Genomic DNA, 22071 nt, shown 5'->3' with positions numbered 1-22071 from the left:
GGCCACCCGGCACAGGCACCTGCTTGCTCCTTCTTGGGAGGGTCTGTTCCCCGCTTCTGTGTGCAGCGAGCACTCTCGTTCTAAGTCCAGCTTGCTTTCCCTCCCACGCACTGATCTATGTTGGTTCCTGAGTTCTTTCTCAGTGTAGACAGGAACCTGGGCCTTGCAAGCTGCAGCTGGTGTGTTCTGAAATACATTTAATGAGTTACAACCAGCAATTGATAAAATGATACAGTAGAACTGAATGGAACAGGAACACACAGAAGGCAGCACACACAGCAGGCTAGGAAGTGCTTTCTCTGGGTAATTTTCATTCCAGTGCGTGTGCGTGTGTGTGTGTGTGTGTGTGTGCATGTGTATGCGGGTGTGTGCGTGCACACGCCAGGTCATGGCAGCACAATACATCCATCACGTGATCTGAGAAGAAGGAGCACACTCTGAGGGGCTGGGCAGGGCGATGTCACGGGTGCTGGGCCGAGGCTCCTGCTCCACAGGAGCAGGCGATGGGCATACGGACTCCTCCTCCAGACGCGGAAGTTGCTTCTCTGTGGTTATTTCTAGAAAGTCTAACTCAGCCGCGCATTTTGCCAGTAGTGATCATGCCCAGCCTCCTCCTGCTGCTGGCAGATGTTCCGCAAGTAACTGCAGGCTTGGGTGGCTTCCCCGCACCGGGGGCTTCCGATTGATTTATAAGACACCCCTGAAGGGTGAAACGCCAGCTCCCCACTCTGCTGGCCCGCCCCTGAGCCCTCCCTGGGGTGGCTGGAGCTCCCCACTCGGCTGGCCCGTCCCTGAGCCCTTCCCCACTCGGCTGGCCCGCCCCTGAGCCCTTCCCCACTCGGCTGGCCCGCCCCTGAGCCCTTCCCCACTCGGCTGGCCCGCCCCTGAGCCCTTCCCCACTCGGCTGGCCCGCCCCTGAGCCCCCACCTGTGGGCTGTAGGCACAGAGAGGGATTGCTCTGGGGCCTGCTTGTGAGGTGCAAAGGCTGAGCATCAGCACCGGCTCCACAATCTGCAAGGCCAAGTTCAAAAGGACAGGGGGGTGGGCTCGTGTACACAAGGACGGGGGGTGGGCTCGTGTGCAAAAGGACAGGGGGCGGGCTCGTGTACAAAAGGACAGGGGGTAGGCTCGTGTACAAAAGGACGGGGGGTGGGCTCATGTACAAAAGGATGGGGGGTGGGCTCATGTGTAAAAGGACGGGGGGTGGGCTTGTGTACAAAAGGACGGGGGCTGGGCTTGTGTGCAAAAGGACAGGGGGTGGGCTCGTGTGTAAAAGGACGGGGGGTGGCCTGTGTACAAAAGGACAGGGGGTGGGCTCGTGTACAAAAGGACAGGGGGGTGGGCTTGTGTACAAAAGGACGGGGGTGGGCTCGTGTACACAAGGACAGGGGGTGGGCTCGTGTACACAAGGACGGGGGTGGGCTCATGTACAAAAGGACAGGGGGTGGGCTCGTGTACACAAGGACGGGGGGTGGGCTCGTGTACAAAAGGACAGGGGGTGGGCTCGTGTACACAAGGACGGGGGGCGGGCTCGTGTGCAAAAGCGGTGCGAAGCTCCTTCCCGTCTCTGTCCTCCGCCTCTCGGCCTGTTTCTCATCTGCCACCTGATCCTGCAGCCCCTCTGGCACGGGCACACTGACCCCGAATGCCCCCTCACAGCCATCCGGGGACTCGCTCTGGGTCTCGGAGGACACCGGGGCCTGGCCCCTCTCAGGGCGGGGCAGGAGGCAGGCCTTTGGGAAGCGGTCAGCAGGGTGGAGCCCCAGGGCCGAATCCTGGTTTCGGGAGAAGCCGAGGACAGAGACACACCCATGCCCCCGTCCCTCGCCACCTGGAGCCCTGGGCCCTCGCCTGGGACCACCAAAATCATGCCCTCCATCCCGGCTCCGAGCCCCAGGTATCCCACTACAGTAACGGAGAAACGAACCAACATGCTTGGTCAGCACCGATTGCTGTGTCATTGAATATTTCCTGCGCTTAAAGCCAATCAATCCAAAAACTCACCAACATTTCTCTTACAGGCACTCGTTTACCGAGCTTGACAAGTGACACAAGGTGGGTGTTTAACCCATCTCTGCACACTCAGGGCCAACCGCGGAGCAGGAGCCTGGGAACCACGGCTTTGGGCTCCGAGCGACTGCCACAGCTCCATCTCACTGAGCTCTCGAGAAGGCGGCAGGCACGGGCGTCAGGGCGCGAGGCTCCCTGCAACACCACTGTGCGCCCTTGTTGCTGAGACATGGAGGCCGGGCTACTTCAACAACCTGTTTGAGCCCAGACAGCAGAGTGGTCTCTGAGCCAGAGCCAGAGCCAGGCGCGGCCGCGTGGGACACGACTGCTCACCTGTGAGCAGGACGTAGCGTCGCACGAGCAGCCCTCGCCCAGCATCACGCTTCAGAAGCAGCCGAGGGGCAGCTCCGGGTCCCCACAGCGCAAGCGCACAGGCCCGTGAGGCCGCGTCCCCCGCTGGGAGCCATCAGAATGCACAGCTGGTTCCGTCTGCCATCAGAATACACAGCTGGTTCCGTCTGCACCACCGGGAGCTCGGGGGCCACCGAGTGCCCACACCACCTGCAGCTCCTCTGGTTCACGTCCTCGGCTTCCGTGCCGCGGATGAACAGATCCGTCAAACCCAGCGGGACGCTCAGGGCTCAGAAGGATTCAGCTGCTCTTAGGCGAGCAGAAGCCCTGAAGCCGTCGGCCTGGGCAGCTCCGCTCACCTCTGTGACGTCGGCATTGAACCTGGGTCCCAGAGGAGGAAAGGGGGGGTTCTGGGCACGGAGCGCTGCCCTTTGTCACAGGGCACCTGCTGTGGCCAGCAAGGTGCAGGCTGGGGAACGTGCGTTCACAGTCAAAGGCAAAGCACACACGGCCAACCCTGCACGCGCCTCCGCCTCTCCCCGTCACTCTGGCTCCCCCCAGCCCGGGAACCCTCTCCTGGGCCGGGCAGCTCTCAGAGGGGCTGACAGCTCTGCTCGGGGCCCCCATCTCCCCGCCGCACGGTGGTCTCATCCCCACTGCTGCCTCCCCACCGTCTGAATGGCAAGGCTGCACTACAACGGGCTCAGAATCTGGTGAACGCAGTCAGGGATCCTCGGGCGACGGTGCCCACGGAAGTCCAGGCACCTGCGGGCGTAACCACGGAGGCTAGGTGTTCCCGAGCCCTTGTTCAGAAGGAAATAACAGCACACTGGGCAGAGATGTGAGCGTGAGCTGCAGCCGTCAGCTCAACACTGCCCAGGAGACGGGGTCTCAGCTGGTGACGAGCTCTTTGAGGATCAAGTACAGGATAAGGCTCCTCAAAGGGGTCCTCGGTGAGTTCAAGTTCGGATACCAAACATCCGGAATACATGCCGAAAGGTAGGACCAGCTTGGTGAGCAGACCCGGAACAGCGTCGCATAAGCATGACTGAAGAGTGCCTCACTCGGCTTCGCCAGGAGACGCCGTGGGCCGCCTGCGCCTTCACACCGCCCAGGAGCACAGCACAGTGTCACCTCCTCAGAGCGGAACCCGGCCCACACCGCGCCTCCCCGAGGTGGTGGAGGAGCTTCCTGCCCTGAGCTTGAGCGGTTCCTCAGAGGACGTCCGCTGTCCCGGCCCGAGGGCATCCGAGGACATCACCCTATGAACGGAGAGGACCAGCGTTGCAGGGTCACAAGGTGAGCTGCCTGCTTGTCTGAGGTCCGCTTGTGCTCCGCCTGCCCAGTGGCTCCTGGGCACACGCATTAGACTCCAGCTACTCCTGCAAAATCGGAAAGTGACCACATTGGACCGCGTGACCGTGACCACCCCGGGTAGAGCTGATTCCGAGTGGCCTCTTTCAGATGGGACCGGAGCTGTGCGACTTGTCACGGCCCGGCCTGGTCCCTGTGATACGCCAGCTGGCCCTGTGCATTGCACGACCTGCACGACCCTGGAAGCGCTCCAGGGGTCTGACCGCGCTCTGAACGGATTCTGCAGAGCCAGCGCGCCTGTCCTCTGCCCGTACCTGGCTGCCTCGGTCCTGTTCTCGTTGCTTCCACGGTCCACGCTGAGGTGCACTGGTGTGTCAATGGCCGTCTCTCTGCCCGTCGGCCCCTCGCGGGTCTCAGAATCAGATTCTGCAATCTTGGTAGAGGGCAGGAAACGGAAACAAAACTGAGCTTCGTCGCCGCATCCTCTGTGCCTCCCAGCGGGCGACTGCATCCCCCACCTGTGCGCTGGTTTATTCTTCTCTTAGTGACCTACAGGAGAAGCGAGTAAGAGCAGGAAACTCATTTCAAGTCCTCATGGGAATATTCAAACATCCTATCACTCGGCATCTGCACAGTCTGGATTTCACACCTCCTCTGTCAATCATTCGTACCAAGCCTTTCCTGGGTGTGGGGTGCTGGGCCAGGGCCCTGGCAACTGGCTGGCACACACACTGCCAGCAATGCAGAGGTCGCATGCTCCCCTACCGGCACCCAGAACACAGTGTGACAACCAGGAGTCAAGCAAAACAGGGCACAGTCATTCCTTGGTGTCCGTGGGGCACTGGGTCCCACAATCCACAGATGGATTTGCACGGAGCCTTCGCACACCCTCCAGGTCCAGTAGGCCATTTCTGGACAGCAGCGCACACACCGGGAGGGCTCTGCAGATCACTGTCGGGCTGCGTTGTTTAGAGGACAATAGCAAGAAAAGACGCTGATCCTGTTCGGAGCAGAGGCCATCTGTAAGAAGTATTTTCCGTCAGGGTTGGTTGAGTCCACGGGTGTGGAACCCATTGGTGCTGAGAGCTACTGTATTCCTGGGACATCAGAGGCCGGAGCAGCACTTGTGGCTCAGAGCCTAGATCTGGGCGGAGTGTCACGCACCTGGCACGTTTACTTTGACGATGGACGGCACAGAGCTGCCGGCACCGTTACCGCAGGCCTCTGCTCTGGTTCAGGGGTGCAGGGTCTTAGTCCACCCGAACAAGGATGGACTGGGTCCGAAGAAAGGTAAGTGCGCCGCTCGCCCGTTCCCCAGCCTCCCGCTCCCGGGGACAATCAGACGCAGCGGGGAGTCAAGTCAAGCAAGCAAGAAATCGGTTTATTGCACGTGTAGCAAAACCTTTTAAAGCACAAGACCATAGGATTACTGGGGCAGGGCATAAGGACCAACCAATTACTTAAAAGGTCATTTTACCTGGTGACTTTTTACAGGACCAGTCATATGTCTGTACACTCATCATCAGTGTCACTTCCCCTGATGCTGTGCAGCCAATCAGCTTTGGTGGTAAACGACTTTGGGCACCGCCCACCTTACTTCCTTTGGGCGCCATCTTTGAATTGCCACGTGTGCCTAATTTCCCCACAAGGGGCTCCCGTGGTGCTGGCCACCCCTGACGACCGCTGATGTTTATGGTCCGTGTTGGCCCCCAGCACTGGACTCTGAGGGTATGGCTTGCACCTGTTCTGCTTGGCAGTCCCTGAGCTCCAGGGCCACCCTGCCCAGTGGTGTGAGAAGCTGACCAGGTGCATGGCCGCACCATGCTGAGCCATGGGGAGATTTGCACAGATCCTGGTTCAGGGTGGGAGGCCTGGAGCCATGCGCTCCATGCTTGTGAGCCGGAGAGCCCTGCCCAGCTCTTTCTGCTGCTGTTTGGCAGTGCAGTGTGGCCTGAGAGGGGAACCTCCCTTCCTGGCAGCTCAACACCCCGGAAGACAGATAGGAAACAGCAGCACCACAAGGACCCGTTCAACCGGTGTTTGCTGAATGTTTGTAGCACGCGCCCGAGACTGCGCAATGAGAGCTCACAGAAGACCACGCAGCAGGGCCAGCTCCCACCCGCAGCCCAGCATTTCAGGTAAAACCACCGCCTGCACTCAGACACCCCATGCGGGCACCACATCGAGCCTCGCCAGCTGGCCTCCAGGCCACTGTGCTGCGTGGTGGAGCCCGAGCGAGGCACAGGGCCGGCCAAGAGCAAAGCTGAACGCTCCTCTGTAGGGGAGCTCTCCAGGGGAGAAGGCGCTGGGGCTACACCACAAACCACGAGTGTGGAGCAGCCAGCCCTCGTCCCCAGGGCCCTCGGCCGCCCCCAGCCCGTGCCTAAAACAGATTTCCTCCATGAGCAGCTTCTGAAGGAAGGAGCATTTGTGGGAGGGGGAAGCCTAGATGGCAACAGACATAAGCCCTGGATTACGGGATTTCAGAATCAGAGCTTAAGCCCTCGTCTCTCAACCATGCAGCCTGTCATTGCTGTGTGCTTGTGTTCAATGATTGGGGAGCAAACGACTCTGACCTCACGTCTCTCACAAGCCAGAGCTGTGGACGAGACACACACACCCTTGTTCCATGTGAGCTTACAAATTCCAGAAGATGAACACAGACAGCAAACTGGGGGAGACTGGGGAGGGGGCCCTGGTGGTGATGAGGCAGTGCTGGAAACACAGAGGCTGCCAGTGGGGGCTGGCATGGGGGGTGGGGGGCTCTGGGGCATCCAGAAGGGGTGGGCATGGGGCAGGGAGGGGGGCACTCCGAGGCAGCCAGCGCGGGACAGCATGGGGGACTGGGGGGCTCCAAGGCAGCCAGCAGGGGCGGCAGTGGGGAGGGTGCTGGGCGGCTCAGCAGACTGGAAGGGCAGGAAGCACCAAGAGGAGTCAGACCCTGTTGGGAACACACCCTAAGCCCCTGTCTTAGCTGTGGTCCCTACAGAAGTGTTAGGTCATGTCCTGGTCCCTGTGTGCCCCAAGGCAGATTCCAGACACCAGGGACTTACCAAGGACAGACATGCATTGCTTGGGGTCCGAGAGACCGGGCGGCCAAGATCAAGGTGCTGGCAGCCTCAGGGTCTGACAAGGCCACTGTCTCCCCCAACCAGGGCACCTTGCTGCTGTGTGCCCCAGAGCAGACAAGCGCCATGTCCCCACCTGGCAGAAGGGATGGAGGCTTCACTGGAGGTGGGAACCAGCTCTCTTCACCTCCCCTACACGGCTGCACTAACGTGGTCCTACAAAAGGTGTGCTCTGACATTTTGTGGGGGAGTGCGCCGAATCAGAGGTGCCTTTAGTTAAGCAGTGTGCAATCAACAGGGGAATGTCACCGAGGGAGCCCGGATCTCTCTGTACAACCCGCTCTGTGGAGCAGTGGACTGTGTCTGTCCTCTCACATCTCCCGTGGCCTCCCCAGGCCTCTTGGAGCCTCTCTCGCCTGCTTCCCGAGCCACCGCCTGGGGATAGTCGAATGCAGTCAAACACGCCATTAACTAGGGCACACGGGTTGTTACATAACTGGAGAGCTAAAGCCAGCTGTGAACCACTCCTAAATGTCGCCCGCTAAGTCGTGGTGAGTAGGGTTTTTGAGCACAGCCACTAGGGCCTTATGTGTCCAGACGAGACCTTTTCCCTGCTAGTCCCTTTGGCAGTATCAGCCGTCACTCCGGCAATGCTGCCACTGAGCAGGCTGTTCCTGGAACCGCACCTGGTCTTCAAGCCGGCCGACAACAGGCGCCACACCAGAGGAGAGTCGGGGACCGCGGCCCATTTCACCCACACCACTCTGTTGTGCTTCAGCAGCCGTCAGAAGCCTCTGGAGCAGCCCGGGTGGGGCCAGACCGGCACTGGGCTGAGCTGGGCAGGGGCTGACCAGCAGCCTCCAGCCACCTCCCCACAGTGTCCTGATGGTAACCACTCGCTGTCGAGTCCGCTGCTTGTCCCCATCCCGCTCAGGCCTGGGATGCCCGGCTCCTGCTCCATCTGTGAGGAGCTGGACTTTCCCGTTTCCCAGCCAGCGCTCAGTCCACAGCCCCGGAGGCACCAGTACTCTCGACTGCAGCCCCTCCCAGAGTTGGTCTTGGATCTTTGCGCCTTTGTGGAAACGCAGCTCCCAGGCTCCTGATAAGGGACACTTGACCCACAGGGCTGACCGCTGCTCCCCTGGCAACAGCATCCTTGGCTTTCAGGCTCTTTTAAGAAGAACCACTTAGAGCCCTGCCCACTGCAGGATGCCGCGGGTTGCAATCTGTCCCCCTACGTGTGTGATCTGATTGCCAAGACTGAGTATCTTACAGACATGACACAGGCAACCAGGTGCCTACGTCCAGGAAACAGCCAACGATGTCTGATTGCTGGGTGCTCATTTCCCAATTTTAAAACGGTTCAGCCCTCCGCGACCTGTGCACAGAGACCACAGCCAAGCGGTGAGGGGAGCCACACGCTGCCCCTGCAAGCCTCACTGCCCGGAGCTCGTCCAGCAGCAGGGCCCCTGCTCACCCCAGAGTCTTTTCTCCTCAGCACACGCACAGTGAGCGCCTCAGGGGATAGACGCGCATTCAGCAGGGCAGTGTCTGGGTGCCCCTTCAGGGGCCTCCGTAGAACCTGCTGAGCATCTGGGTCAGCTTAGATTTCCACTGCCCAAATGCTCCCCCGTCGAATTAAAAGCAACCAACCAACCAGATGGGTTAAACTCAGACCCACTTGGAATACCCAACTGTATCATATGCTTTAAAATGAACTATCTTGGGCGTCCTGCCTGGGAATGAAGCGAGGTGTCCCGCACACACTGGTTCTGGCAGTAAGGACAGGGCAGCTGCACCTTTGCTCTGAGCTCCAACGGTAAGAAAGTCTCCCCGACTGGACACTCAATGTACCCACAGTGTGGGTGTGCTGTCTGTGTCTTGTCTTCTCCCTGGACAGTGGAACTGTGTTTAACAGGACCTGGAAAAACTGTGCTTCTACTGAACTACCGGGAAAAGGGGCTCTGGAATTATCCCCGTGTTGAACAGATCACTTGTGCTGCCCTCAGCTAAACCTGCAGGGTGCTGGGTAACACAATAAAACAGAGGGCCATGGCCCCAAAGACCACCACTGTAGCAGGATTCGTGCACCGAGATAACCAGGGTCTTGCAACAGGAAGTGGTCTTTCATTATGCCAGCAAAGACCCAGGTGGAATTTCTTATCCAAAACCCTGGCCCTGAACAAAGAAGGGTTTTTCCTTATATACGGTTTCAGCCTCTTTGTCTCCCTTATGTATGGCTCCCTGCACACACTGGCCTGGATTTTCTAATGTCACCTGACGGCCACAGGAATAGGTACGTGGTTGTTTTTTCTTCTCCGTACACATACTGAACCCCTCGTGGTCTGGCAAGGGTTAACCTCTTTGCTCTGTACTCGCAAGCAGAACCTGATGTGGTTCCATATTCGCAGATGGGGACTACAGTTGGAGCACTCACAGGCAGGCAGATAAGGGCTACAGTCGGAGCGCTCACAGGCTGGCAGATAACAGCCACATTTCATTCCCAGGACAGATGCCTCCCTTTTTCTTCTTCTGACCTTGGGAAGGCCTCTGCCGCAGCTTTAATCACGTCAGTTAGAAACAAGTCTAAACAGAAAACAGGGGCCTCTGCCCGTCACTGACCCACTGGCCATGGAAAAGTGAACTTTAAACCCTCACAGGGTCCAGTGAATATTTTAGGGGTTTTGTGGGACCTTCCATTGCTCCAGAACCCTTTAGTTATCATAATCTTGAGCCCCCAGTTTTTATTGGAAACACCCACAAGAAAGGGAAGCACCAGGGCAGAGGAGAGATTAGCACCCCAACTCTGGGCCCTTGGGGGCTGTCAGGCATCATGGGCTCTCAGGTGGCCAGTGTGCAGGTGGCCTGTCCAGTGGGGCTTCTACTTCAAGTCAGCCTCCGTCCACCCTGGCAGCCCTTTTTCCTGTCTTTGAGCCACGGATCTGAGAGCCTGTGGGTTGCACTATAGCAGATTCAGGAAGGCCCTCATTTCCACCAGACTGTGAGACTTGGGGCTCCACCCACAAACTCGCTCACCTTGCCAGGGCACGAGAGCAGGCTGAGGCCTGTTTCACGCTTCAGCATGGAAAGCGTCTTGTGTTTCTTCGGTTGCACTCCAGATGAAGTCACTTGTTTGTGTCTGGGATTTCTCGTAAAGGGTGACTTCCCTCTCCAAAGCCTGCAGGGCTCTCACGTGGTGTGCAGCCCAGGGAGGAACAGCAGGTTTGCAGCCCACTCTGAGACATGTGCTTCTTCCACAGTAACAGGCCTGAGCAGCCACACCTGCTGAGCAGGTGCAGTTGACTTCAACAAAGTTAAATAGTTGTATAGCAGGTTTAAAATTCACAAACATCAAACTAGGTGTACAAGGACAGAGTTCTGTCTTCTGTAACTAAACACCTTTACCAGTAGAATATACCAACCATAGTAACAACAAAACCTAAATTCTAGTGACTTAAAATAACAATGTCTTGTTTCCTGCTGTGATGTGTGTCCAACATGGATCCGCCTACAACCCTGGGGTGATGAAACTGCCATCATCTTATGACATCACCATATTCTCCCAGTCTTCAGGGTTTACCATAGCCGAAGGGGGCAGGGAGAGCTGGGGTGCAGCCCCTAAGTGCTCCCACCAGGGAGTAGCAGACAACACTTCTGCTCAATGTCCTTGTCCGGTGTGGGCTGGATGGCACACTCGAAGGTTTGTAGGAATGTGTATCCCAAGAAGGAAGCTCTAGTGACGCTTGCCCCGCCGCCTCGGCTTTGGAGCTGCATTTACACGCACGTCCAGCAGGTCCTCACCTTGCCCCTTCAGTGGCAACACTGCAAGCTCCAGGCAGGTTGAGTTTCCCATTTCCCGACTCCTCCCCAGCAGCACAATCTCTCTGGCCCTCCTATGCAGAGATGCTGATGGCCCCTCCCAGTCCAAAATGGACTTTCCACGGGTAAAGATTACTCAATCAGTTTGGGATTGAAACTCACTCTCTGCCATGTCAAACTCTCTGAGCAGTAGCCCTCTCCTCCAGCCTCTCACTGCCCTCCACCAGGAAGGTACTCTCGGGGCCCAGAGGGTACCCCCTACTGCAGTGATCCCCTGAGAAGGGAAAGAGCCACAAATGAGTGCAAAATTTGGATTGGTGTTGAGGAGTGAGGAATTCACTTCCATCCTAACACTGGTCCTCACAGCACTCCTAGAAAAATTGACATAGAGCATCCAGCCTCTGGTTTACTGTGGAAATTCCTCTTGGCCTTTTAGCCCAAGAGCTTGGACCCCAGCTATTCTTCTGTATTGATGGATTCCATCATGGGAATTGTTATACAACTGAGGGCCAGCGCTCTGGCACAGCGGCTGAAGCTGCCACCTGCAGTGATCTCGATCTCGTGTCTCAGCTGCTCCTCTTCCAGTCCAGCTCTCTGCTGTGGCCTGGGAAGCAGTGGAGGATGGCCCAAGTGCTTGGGCCCCTGCACCCACATGGGAGATGTGGAAGAAGCTCCTGGCTCCTGGCTTTGGATCAGCCTAGCTATGGCTGTTGCAGCCATTTGGGGAGTGAACCAGTGGATGACAACCTTTCACTTCGTCTCTCCCTCTGTCTGTAACTCTACCTCTTGAATAAATAAATCTTTTTTAAAAATCTTAACAGAGACTTGAGGACTAGAAGGAAAACAAAGATGCCAGCCTCATTGAAGTAAGTGTTTCTTAGTCTGTTGATTTCCTGTTGGTGTCCGTGCTGGTCACAGGAGGGCTTCCAGGGTTTGCTGCCAGGTGACACACCCCAGTCAGTCCTGGATCATACCCCACTCCCTGCAATGACCTGGTCTGCCAGGGAATATTTTGCTAAGAGCACTACAGCCACAGAAAAATGTGTAAGAAGAATTGAAGTCAGTGTGTACTGCTCGTCACTCATGGCTAAAAACAGTCATGTGCGATATATGTGACAGTGAGAAGCAATATCCCCACTCTCAGAAGCAGTATCCCCTGCGCTCGTGGTAAGCTCTGCGTGTTTGAAAAGCGATGCCATCATCCACGGATCTCTGCTCTGAGGTGTGGGGAGGAATTGGAGGTTTGGGGGAGCTCTCCCAGTTTTGAGTCCAAACAAGAAGGGAAATAGAAGAAGCTTCTCAGTTGGTACCATCTCAGCTCTCTTCAAGGTTAACTCACAAGTGTGGTGTCTGCACCTAAAGGCGAGAGCAACAAGAGCACATCCAGCATCACGTTTCGTTCCCAGCAGGCACAGTGTCTGAGCAGCAGGAAACTGCTCCCGTCAAATGGCTGGACCACAGGCACGCTATCATGAATTGGCTGGGAGGCCCTTGAGTTACACTAGATCGAAGAATGCACAGAAACCGCTTATTGACTTGAGATTCTAGAGAGCAGGGCTAACCTTCTGTGTCAAAGTCTTCAAAAATGGAAATCAAGGTATTCAAAGCAATCCATTGTCACAGAGGAATCCAGAATGATGCCGTGCCACTCCTCACAGGTGCAGGGTGGGGAGGAGACGACACCCACACTGACGATGCCCAGGCCTGAGGCCAGTCCTGCTCTCATGTCCTCCAGGAGTCCCAAGAATCCAGACGACCAGCACAAGGGACGATGCTCACTCAAAACAGCTCTCAGCTGACAAGGAGAGGTGCCTGGATAGGATGTCTCAGGTCATGGAATACTGTCTCCCCTCACATTCTGCACAGGGCAACTGTGTCTCAGCAGTGACATCACAGACGCGAACAGTGCCATTGGCCATGGAGCATGCAGCCTGCAAGGCAGCCAGTTTGCTTCCAGCTGAGCAGCTGTGTCTCAGAGTGGACTGCGGGGGCCCAAGGGGCCCTCAGTTCTCATGGAAGGAGGGGGAATCCTAGGGTGGGAAAATGGCATTCTTGCCAAAGCCATATGCAGCTCAAGTTATTTACTTGAAAAATCATGGTCCCTTATTTCAAAACCCAAACTGCTGAGCTAGAACACACCAGTTGCAGAGCGACTTACGGAGCTGTTGATCTTTTCAACTAGAATTTGTGTTACTAAAAAGTAGGACCCATGCTCATTCCTCACTGTGTATTCTGGGGAAATATGGCAATAATTCACAGCAGAGATCGACAGTATTTTTCCATGAAGGGCCAGCAAGGAAGCATTTTAGTCTCTGTGGGGTACATGTTCCTTGCTGCAGCTACAGGACTTGTCACTCCATTGCGAAGCTTCCCTAGACAATCCATGAGCCAATGGATGTGGCTGCATTCCACTAAAACACCATTTATAAAAACAGGACCACAGTTTGCCTACCTTGCCTCACAGCACGGAATGGTAGAAAGACGCAGGACAATCCCTACCTCAGTCTTGCTCTGCCTCTCATAAAACCTGCCAGCTTCCTTTCCCCAAACCAGAGTATAACAACACATCATCCATAGAAATTAAAGTGCGACGTATGGGAGATTGCAAGGCTGCTGGAGCCTAAGAGAGTTTCCCCAGTATGTGCTTGATTTATAGAATTTAAATTTGAAGATGTTTTACTTTAAAAAGCCTCTTGACCAGTCTTTCCTGGAGGTCACACTTGTCATCGATCCTGTGGAAAGTCCAAATAATCAGAATCTCAAATGGAATCTAGGCCATAATTCAACTGATAGATGTTGATTTCAACCTCCAAGGCCAATGCAATAACTCACACAGCTTAAAGGAATAAGGGAGATGCAGCCCTCAAACACACTATGTGATTAACCTTCGACACACAGATAGAACGTAATCAATGTGTAGAGTCTGTGCTGCTCCTGACAGTGAAATTACAAGCAAACAAGCAGAGTCCATCGGCACCTGGAGAGTGTTCAGGGGACGCTGCTGAGCTGGATCGATGGCTCCACAAATCAGCCCCTGATGAGTTCCTCGATGACAGTGCTTATTGACCTGCGTGTTGGAGCAAGACATGATACACGGAGATTTGCTGTGAAATATGTGTTTAATGGGAAGAACAAAGCTAATGCTTGCTACGCGTTTTGTTTGCAAGGCATGCAAACGAAGCATTTTATTTCTCCATTCCCTGAGCGGCGCTGTGCCTTCAGCATTACGCTATCACAGGAGCAACTGCACACGAAGAGGCAGAGTGTTGGGGTGGCTCCCAGAGAAGATGGACGGAACCATGAGCTGTCATTCTAACAGAGGGAGAAGGCTGGCGGCTGAGGCTCCTGGACCTTTTCAGTGTGCGGGGGCTGCTGTGACACCCAGGCCAGGGGCTTCTCTGTGAGCTGCCTGGCGGCTTCACAAGTTGTTCCTTTCTCTGGGAATGTGTCTTTCCATTCCTCCCTCTAACGAGCGATGCTCATAACGTGTAAGTCTGGAAACTGATATTGGAGGAGGAGGTAGGTCAACAAGATCTTGAGGAAGATGTGTCTGTGGAAAGGCATCACGACAGGGCCCTGACGGTGCAGCTGTGGTGATTCTTCCATGAGTGACCGGCAAAGGGGCCTGGTGGAAGTTACAAAGCTATCTAGCTTCTCATGGTCTCTGATTCATTTATAAAAGGAGAGCACACGGCCTGTCCTCCAGGCAGCGGTAATGATAAATACAGCACACAAAGCATAAGCCCAGACACAAAGCATGTGATCAATAAGCAACATCCAACTATTATTACTTAGATGATTTTTAATGGACCCAAATCACTGGCTTCAGAGAGCCAGTTGAGGAAGTAACACTGTTAAGAAAAGGACCACAAAAGAGAATTTCAATGAAGAGTGCAGTTACTCAATAAATACCGGTTGATTTGATTTGACATAGCCATCATTCTTTCGCTCTGCTGACTCCAAATTAGGCTGGAGATATTTTCTCAGCTATTTTAATTAGAGTCAGAAGGAAGAAGAAACAGAGGCATTGAAATAAGACTCTGACGATAGACAGAGGAAACAATAGGTCTTTGCGATCTTTAATCTCAATGACTCAACAGGAGAAAGGCTGCCAGGACACGTGGGCTGTTTGGCCTCTTCGGGTGCAGGATAATTTGATCCAAGCTCCCTTCTTCAACAACAGAAGTCAGGGCTATGAATCAGCAGTCCAAGCAAGCAAGAGGCTGAAAATTCTCTGTGTGCCCTCAGGTCTTTGACTGAAAGCCTCCGGTTTTATCTGGCTCCCTCACTGTGTTACTGCAAAGGGCACTGGGAGGCCTGTTACAGCCTGGCCTCCCCACACCAGGCTGGCCAGGTGCACACAGCAGTAGGGATGGTGAAATTGTGGGAGGGTAGAGCACTCACTGGGTGCCTCTGCCTTTCCACACGCCTGCCACACACAGCCAGGGATGTGCAGGTTGGGGGAGGGAAGCCTTTTTATACCTGTTGGGTGCGCAGGCAGAGGGGCTGGGCTTCTTGTCTGTGGGTGTCTTCCACATGCACCCTGAGGAGTTGTGGACTTGTCTTACAGACCCTATTCCATTAAGCATTGTTCCTCCTTGGAATTAACAAGTGAAACAAAGCAAAAAGAAACCCCAAGCCAAACAAAGTTCTGAAAGACCACCCCGAGACCAAGCGAAAGCAGCTTACAAAAAGACCTGTCTGGGAAACTGTGCTGTGGGACTTGGCCCAGCAGGCACAGCTGCTGTGCTTGGTCCAGCTGCAGACAGACCAGCTCAGGGTTGGGCCAGGAGAGCACACACAGGCTCCATCTCTCCTTGTGAACCCACAGCCAGCTCTGAGGGCTGAGCCAGTCGGGCTGCTGCATCAGACCGCAGGCTGGGCGGCTGATCAACAGCAAACATCTATGTCTCACAGGCCGAGAGCTAGGAGGGCCAAGATCAAGGCCCTGGCAGACTTGGTGGCCCGTGAGTGCCTGTTCGCTGGAAAGGGCAGCCGGGGGTGGGAGTGCTGTCAGGTCTCCTTCTAAGGGCTCCAGTTCCAAAGACCACTCCTTCTAATGCCATCTCCTCATGGGTAAAGATCCCAATGCACAAATCTGGTGGGGGCACAGCCGTTCAGACCACAGTGCCAAGGGCAAGGAAGGCTGCATCCAAACCCTCTACAGGTTTACTGCAAGCAAACATAGTTTAGTTTCATTTTTAATCTGTTGGGTTTCATTTCACCCATTAACTCTCTGTGCCTTTTCTTACTTGTGACAAGCTAATACAAGCCGTTATATGGAAGAATGGATACAAAAACAACACCCCAAAGCACGGGAGGCAGAAGCAGGCACTGCTGTGCAGGGGGAAGCATTTCAGGATGGTGCTGGGGTCCTGGGTTCTAATCTTTGCTGAATCCCGTGGCGTAAATATTCTGACCACCGCCTCTTTATTTCCTTCCTCCCGCATGTTTCACATAAGTTTGGTCTAGATTATAAATGAAATACCATATTCTGCCTCTTCCTAGTGCTTGTTCTTTGAATTTATTCCATAAACATGTTTTACTGTTTCTTTACCAATTGCTTAGGTAGCCAGCACAGGCCTGGGGGCAAACACAATGAGGTGCAAATAGTGATGCCCCCACTTCCCAGGGTGTGACTACGGGGACCTTATGGGACATGCTGACCTCATGTCCTCCCCGTGGAGGTGGGGACAGCTGACAGCAGCCAGCTCACCGGGTAGACCTGGCGTCTGTTCTTGCTGTGCACACCAGTCCTATGAACTCAGTGTGTCTCCCCGGTGCCCTGTCGTGTCTGCTACAGAGACTCGGGAGACTGGTGGCTGAGGGAGCCCCCTCCTGTGATCTTTAGCTCCTGCATGTTTCCCAAGGACTTGCTAAGTGGAGTGACCAAGCTCACAGACTAACAGGCAAGAGGACAGAGGGCTACCGAGGCATTTTGTGGGCTGCTTAGCTACCTGGGTGCAGACGATGCTGTTGCTTCAAACAACCTGCTGGAGTAGCCCCCATCCCTCTCCCTTCTGTGAAGAGGCAGAGCTGCAAACAGGAACAGGAAACCCTGGTGAGCTGACTGCTTAAATACAGATAGGGTCGTCCACGTCAGCACTTAATGCATTTGCTGCAATGCCATACATTCTATGCCTTTTTGTTGGAATACACATTGGCCTGATCTACCTGAGAGCCACTCCCTTTCCTCCACCAGGAGACCCTTCATGTGAGTGCCACCCACAGGGCCAAGGTGGAAGCAGCAAGAGAACTCAGCTCAGGCCTGGACTTGACGCCTGTGGCACCCCCTGCCTATTCCCAGCAGGTCCTCCCACTGCACAAGCCCAGGCCCCCGATGCCAGCACCCACCTGTGCTCTGTGTCATTGGACTTAGTGTAGACAAGAGGAAATGTAAAATTGATCTTGTTTCAAATGATTGTGTCGGGTGTCTGTCACACACCAGTGATCTTGTCCCAATGCATCCGAATCCAGAGACTGGATCCTTGAACACACGGTGTGAACTGAACTGGAAAACGGAGGAGTGAAGTCAGTTGGACCCAGGACAGAGAACTCCAACAGCCCCTGTGGAGCTGTGGCCCGGGCATCGTGTTCAGCTTTGAACACTGGAGGTAGTTGAGTCTGCGAAGCAGATACGTCCTTGTGTACTCAGAGAAGCCAAAGCAGACCCAGGGGTTAATTCCCACACCAAGTGTGGGACCAGGAACCAACCATGAGCTTGTCTGGCCTAAATCGCAACCTCAGCACCTGGTTAGCAACTGTTTCAAAGGACAGGGAACCCAGAGGGCACCCCCACATTCTCTCCAGACCTACGGATCATTCCTGAAGCCCTGAGGATCTGTCAGGACCCCGTCTTCTCTGCAACTGAGTGGCAAGGATGGAAATCAACTCTAATACAGTCTCCAAGTTAATATGGAAGTTAACCTTTAAACCAGACCAGCCAAAAATCCCCAGTGCTTATTTAACACTCAAGTGACGACGTCTGCACAAACTCACAAGTCTGTCCTTCACATACCCTTGAGCATTTATTTCTCCTGACTGGCTGTAGATTTTTTTTTTTTTTTTTTGGAGGACAATGGATGTTTTTTCCTCTGGAATACCTCATCTTCTCCAGATTCCAATTTTTCACTTGAGTTCATACTGCTCTGATTGGAAGAGACATCATCATTCCTATGGCAACCAAAGGTTTTTCCAGTTCCCTCCTTTTTAAAAATCCAAGCAGATACCCTTGACTTCAGAACTGGAATAAGCGGTGGAAACAGGTGCCTCTATTTTTAAAACATGCTTTCCTCACAAATGGTCTTGTACCATCAAGATAGGAGAAATTTTCTCCACAGGCTGCCTTCCCCTTGCCTTCAATTTTATCCTGAAATGCGGCTGGCTTTCTCTATCAGTGGTTCCACTTGCACAGATTCAAGAAAATGCAGCTCAAAAATATTCAGGAAAAAAATGTACCAACTGAGCACATCCAGACTTTTCTTGTCATCATTGCCTAACCAACACCGTATAACGACTACATAATTTACTGTAGGGGGCGTTGCAGGGCACCTGCAGATGATGTAAACTATGTGGGAGTTGTACCTGTATATGTGTAAACACTACACCAAGTTATACAAAGGAGTTGAGCATCAGGGGTTTGGGTATCCTGGAACCATCCCCGCTGGATCCCTTGGGGCCAGTCCCAGCAGGGCTGACAGTCCTAGTGCTCTGGGCTTCAGGCTGTCCACTTGCTGGTCACTTCCTTTGGGGTGGAGAAGTCTTTTGAGGCCACTTGACCTCCTTTTAATGCGTCTCCAGGCAGGACAGAGATGCCCGTGGTTGACAGCAAAGCATCTTGGGACATTCTAGTAAGAGCCAGCAGAAGCAAAGAGTGCTCGTCTAAGCAGAACTAAACATGCCTCTTCATGCCATGTGCTCTTCTCAGGACCACGCAAGCCTGAAGAGGCTTTTCCATGTGTTAGAGAGCTAAGAGAGGCTCTCTGCAGTTCTGATGATACGTGGGCCCCAGCAGGTGGGAACGCTGAGTCACAGCTATGCCCATCAGCTCCACGGTGCAGCTCGTGGCCTTCTGAGATGCCCTGGGGGCAGTCACCCACTGCCCTTGCTGGTGTCCCACCCAACATCTCACCACGGATGGGCTGGTCCTTCCCATCAACGCACATGTGGTTTCTGGGGTTGTAGGTGCATCCTCCTTAGCGCTGTCACTGAGACAGTTGCAAGCCAGGACCTTATGGTCAGGCTAAATTAATGCTATTGACTTTCAGGAAATTACCTGGCCTGTGTCTTAGTGTCCTCATCCAGAAATGGGCTAAAACACATTTGTAGCACAGTGCGGTTGATAAAATCACACGGGTGACACGCCTGACACACAATGTGGCTCATCTTTTTTGAAAAACATTTACAATTTCCATCTTAAATATTTGCGCAGTCTGTATGACCAATCATCATCACCCACGCTGTCACAGGGGAGCACCCTGCTCTCCGCATGCAGGAACGCTCAGGCTCGCCGTCAGCCTCTCCAGTCCCGGGCTCCTCCAGTGCATTGCTTCTAGCTTCCATCTCTGAGGGTCCCAGGATCCAACAGAAAAGAACATGTTGGTAACATGACACTGTGTACACTGAGAGGACTTTAGCTCAGTGCCAGTCCTACCACACGCCTGCTGCAGCCATGAGTGAGGCACTAGCCTCTCTGGCCTTTCTTGGAATAACAGAACTTTCCCCACAGAATTAACTTGAGAAACAGACCAGAGAGGTTGTGAGGCAGAGTGTGGTGTGGTGCCTGCCACACAAATGTTAACCCTTTGTGGGATCCCTTCTAATACTACCGCCACCACCAGGTACCGAATGTAACAGGAAGAGGATGTGGCTGCAAAACACATCCTGTGAGCGTGTGAGGACCGAAGACAACAGCACCCATTCACTCTTCTCACGACTTGCTGTTTGAGCAGGCTGGGCAGGAGCAGCAGTCTCTACTCCACACATGGCTGTCAGGTGGCTGGGGAGCCTTAGCTGTAAAATGCACTGTCCAGAAGGTGCCCCCATGTGGCTGGACAGCAAATGCCTGCCATTGACTGATAGCTCATCCAGGACCAGGGCCACTCTGAGGCCTGTATGGCTCCCGCACAGGACGGGGCTAGCACAGGAGACATGCCAAGGCCAATCGTAAAGTTGCATCAGGTGTGAAATATGATTGTCACTGTCTTTGGAAAACACAACCAGCTAAAGGCATTTGCCTGAATGAGCAGTGGCCTGGGCTTCCCGCTGGCTCTACCTGAGCCCAACCCTCAGGGTGCAAGAACAGGGTTACATACCGGGCAAGGCTCTGGGGTGCACTGCTCACAGTCAGAAGCCAACTCACATTACCCGTGACTTTTAGCAAACAATTTGCCTCCTTGGCTTCAGTCCGTACCTGTAAGATGGGAACAACTTTCCAAAGCTCGCAGGCGGTGAGGAGGTTCAAGAGGACATCTAACACTTAGCAAGCAAATTGCCAATGTTAGCACTCCTTGCGTCTATCACTTGTTTTGATGGCAACAAAACCATCCTGGACCTTGTAAAACAGCGTCAGCTCTTCCCCAAGAAATCCGGGAAATGACCCAAGGAACGGGCAGGACCATACTACCTTTCCCTGCGTCTTCTGTGGCAGAGTCAAAAGCATGTGGATGGTGGCACCAGACTGACTGAGGGAGCGCCCTGGCCCTCATTCTCACCAGCACCCGACTGCAGGAAGTCACGCCATTCTTCCAAGCCTCATCTGGGTAGGGGAATGAGTGTTACTATGAACACTGAAATAAATAATGGGCATGATTGAGTGTGTCATCCTGCGCGGATGAGAAATATTTATGGGAGTACAGATAGGCATCAAAGTTCGCTAATAGCAGCCACATGAGTCACAAGGACGTTGGTGAAGGGCACCCAGCTTAATGAGACTCGGGGAGCAAGCAGACTTGCAAAGTGCTCTGAAATCTTGAGTTAAACGGCACGTGGTGCTGACCACTCATGAGGAGAAAGAGAAGACGTTCCCGTAAGAGTGCTGTGGATAGAACTGGACACAGAGGTGCCCCAGGCGCCACCATGGCCAGCCGTACTCTCACGCCACCCCCTCCCCTGCAACATCTTCAGGATGTGACCTGCACCACCTGTCACTGTGAGCATGTGGCATCCCCTCCCCCACCCCGGGCACAGGTGCCCCCACGGGGAAACCAATCCTCAGTGCCCAGCAAATTTTCAGATCAAACGAGCCCCTCGGACTGCAGTGCTGTGGCTAACAGTTAGGGCCTCACCGCAGCCTGTGTTTCCAGGCTGGCATGGGAGCCAGGTGCCAGGGAGCCCCTGGCCCTTCCACTTGCTTCCCCCTCTCGGAGCCACCACCCACGCCCTGCTGTCTCCTCCCAGTTCCGCCACACCCTCCGCCCCTTCCGCGCCCCCTCCCCAGGCGGCAGCTCGCTTCCTGCGGCTCCTCCCGCCCCTCCCTGTGCGACAAGAGAGGCGGGCTCCTAAACCAAACCCCGCGACCTGAGTCCCGTCAGCCACTCCGGAACAAGGAGCGGCCAGAACAGCCCACCGCGATCCCCCTGTGACCTTGGTAGAGAGCAACACCGCCATTTTGAGCGTGCGATGTGCACACACGACAGCGCCCGTGCAGCACCCGAACTGGGAGCAGGCCTGAGTGTCGTGTGCCGAGGGGCAGCGCCATGACCCCTACCCGGTAAAACCCGCCCGCGCCCCCCTACCCGGTAAAACCCGCCCGCGCCCTCCTACCCGGTAAAACCCTCTTCCCGCCGGGCGTCCCCCTCATGACCGAGTCCCGCTGCACGCGGGCTTCCCGGCGCCTTCCAGGGAGCCGAAGGGCTGCGGTCGGCGTCGCCTGGGCCGGCAGTTTACCTCACGGGTGACGCAGGCCCTCAGGGCGGCTCTCGGTCCGCGCCGTCTCATCTGCGCACGCGCACAGTGCCCGGATGCTGCCTCGCGCGGGAACGCAGAGCCAGGCGCATGCGCGCCTCGGTCTCCTCACGGCGCGGACCTGCGCGAGCGTGTGCCCTGTGCGACTTGTGTGGAAGGACGGAGCGGAATCGCGACTGCGCGTGAAGCCGCCGCACACGGAGCCCCGTGGTCGTCGTGGTCATCGGCGTCTGTGCGGCCTGGACCGGAGCAGAGCCCGACGCGGCCCCGCAGCGCCTCCCGCCAGAGGCGCCCCCGCCATGCGGCTCCTCGATGGGCAGCTCGGCGGGGTGGCCACAGCGCACCAAAGGGCCAAGCCCGGAAGAGCCCGGGCCAGAGCCGCTGGAGCCCGGGGCAGGGCCGCTGGAGCCCGCGGACATCGCCGCTGGAGCCCGCGGACAGCGGCTGTCACAGGGCCAAGGCCAGCGGCTGCCCAGCACTGCAGCCGGGCTGGGGCGGGCCGCGCAGGCTCCCGGCTGCGAGGGGCCCTGGCCGGGCGGTGTCGGACAGCCAGCGTGGCCGCCGCCCTGCCCACCCAGGAGGAAGGTGGAGGAGGCTTCCCCGG

General features: G+C 55.4%; 1 long non-coding RNA gene across 4 annotated transcripts; it reads right to left on the bottom strand.

The window, feature by feature from the left end:
- Window positions 1-1501: 1501 nt before the first annotated feature.
- LOC127487968 (uncharacterized) lies at window positions 1502-21524 on the bottom strand. 4 transcript variants are annotated; one of them, XR_011380401.1, is made up of 3 exons: window positions 9780-21443; window positions 3990-4224; window positions 1502-3126 (listed from the first exon to the last, which is right to left on the bottom strand). It is a non-coding gene; the product is annotated as an uncharacterized lncRNA (long non-coding RNA). The 4 variants fall into 4 exon arrangements; XR_011380402.1 differs by lacking the exon at window positions 1502-3126 and adding an exon at window positions 21450-21524 and having other exon boundaries at window positions 3598-4224; window positions 9780-20319; XR_011380403.1 differs by lacking the exon at window positions 1502-3126 and having other exon boundaries at window positions 3598-4224; window positions 9780-15734; window positions 16520-21443.
- Window positions 21525-22071: the final 547 nt, after the last annotated feature.

The sequence above is a fragment of the Oryctolagus cuniculus genome, chromosome 12 (assembly GCF_964237555.1).
Source record: "Oryctolagus cuniculus chromosome 12, mOryCun1.1, whole genome shotgun sequence".
Taxonomy (NCBI): Eukaryota; Metazoa; Chordata; class Mammalia; order Lagomorpha; family Leporidae; genus Oryctolagus; species Oryctolagus cuniculus.
The sequence above is the reverse complement of the archived record's forward strand: the minus strand, read 5'-3'. Positions and strand labels throughout refer to the sequence as shown.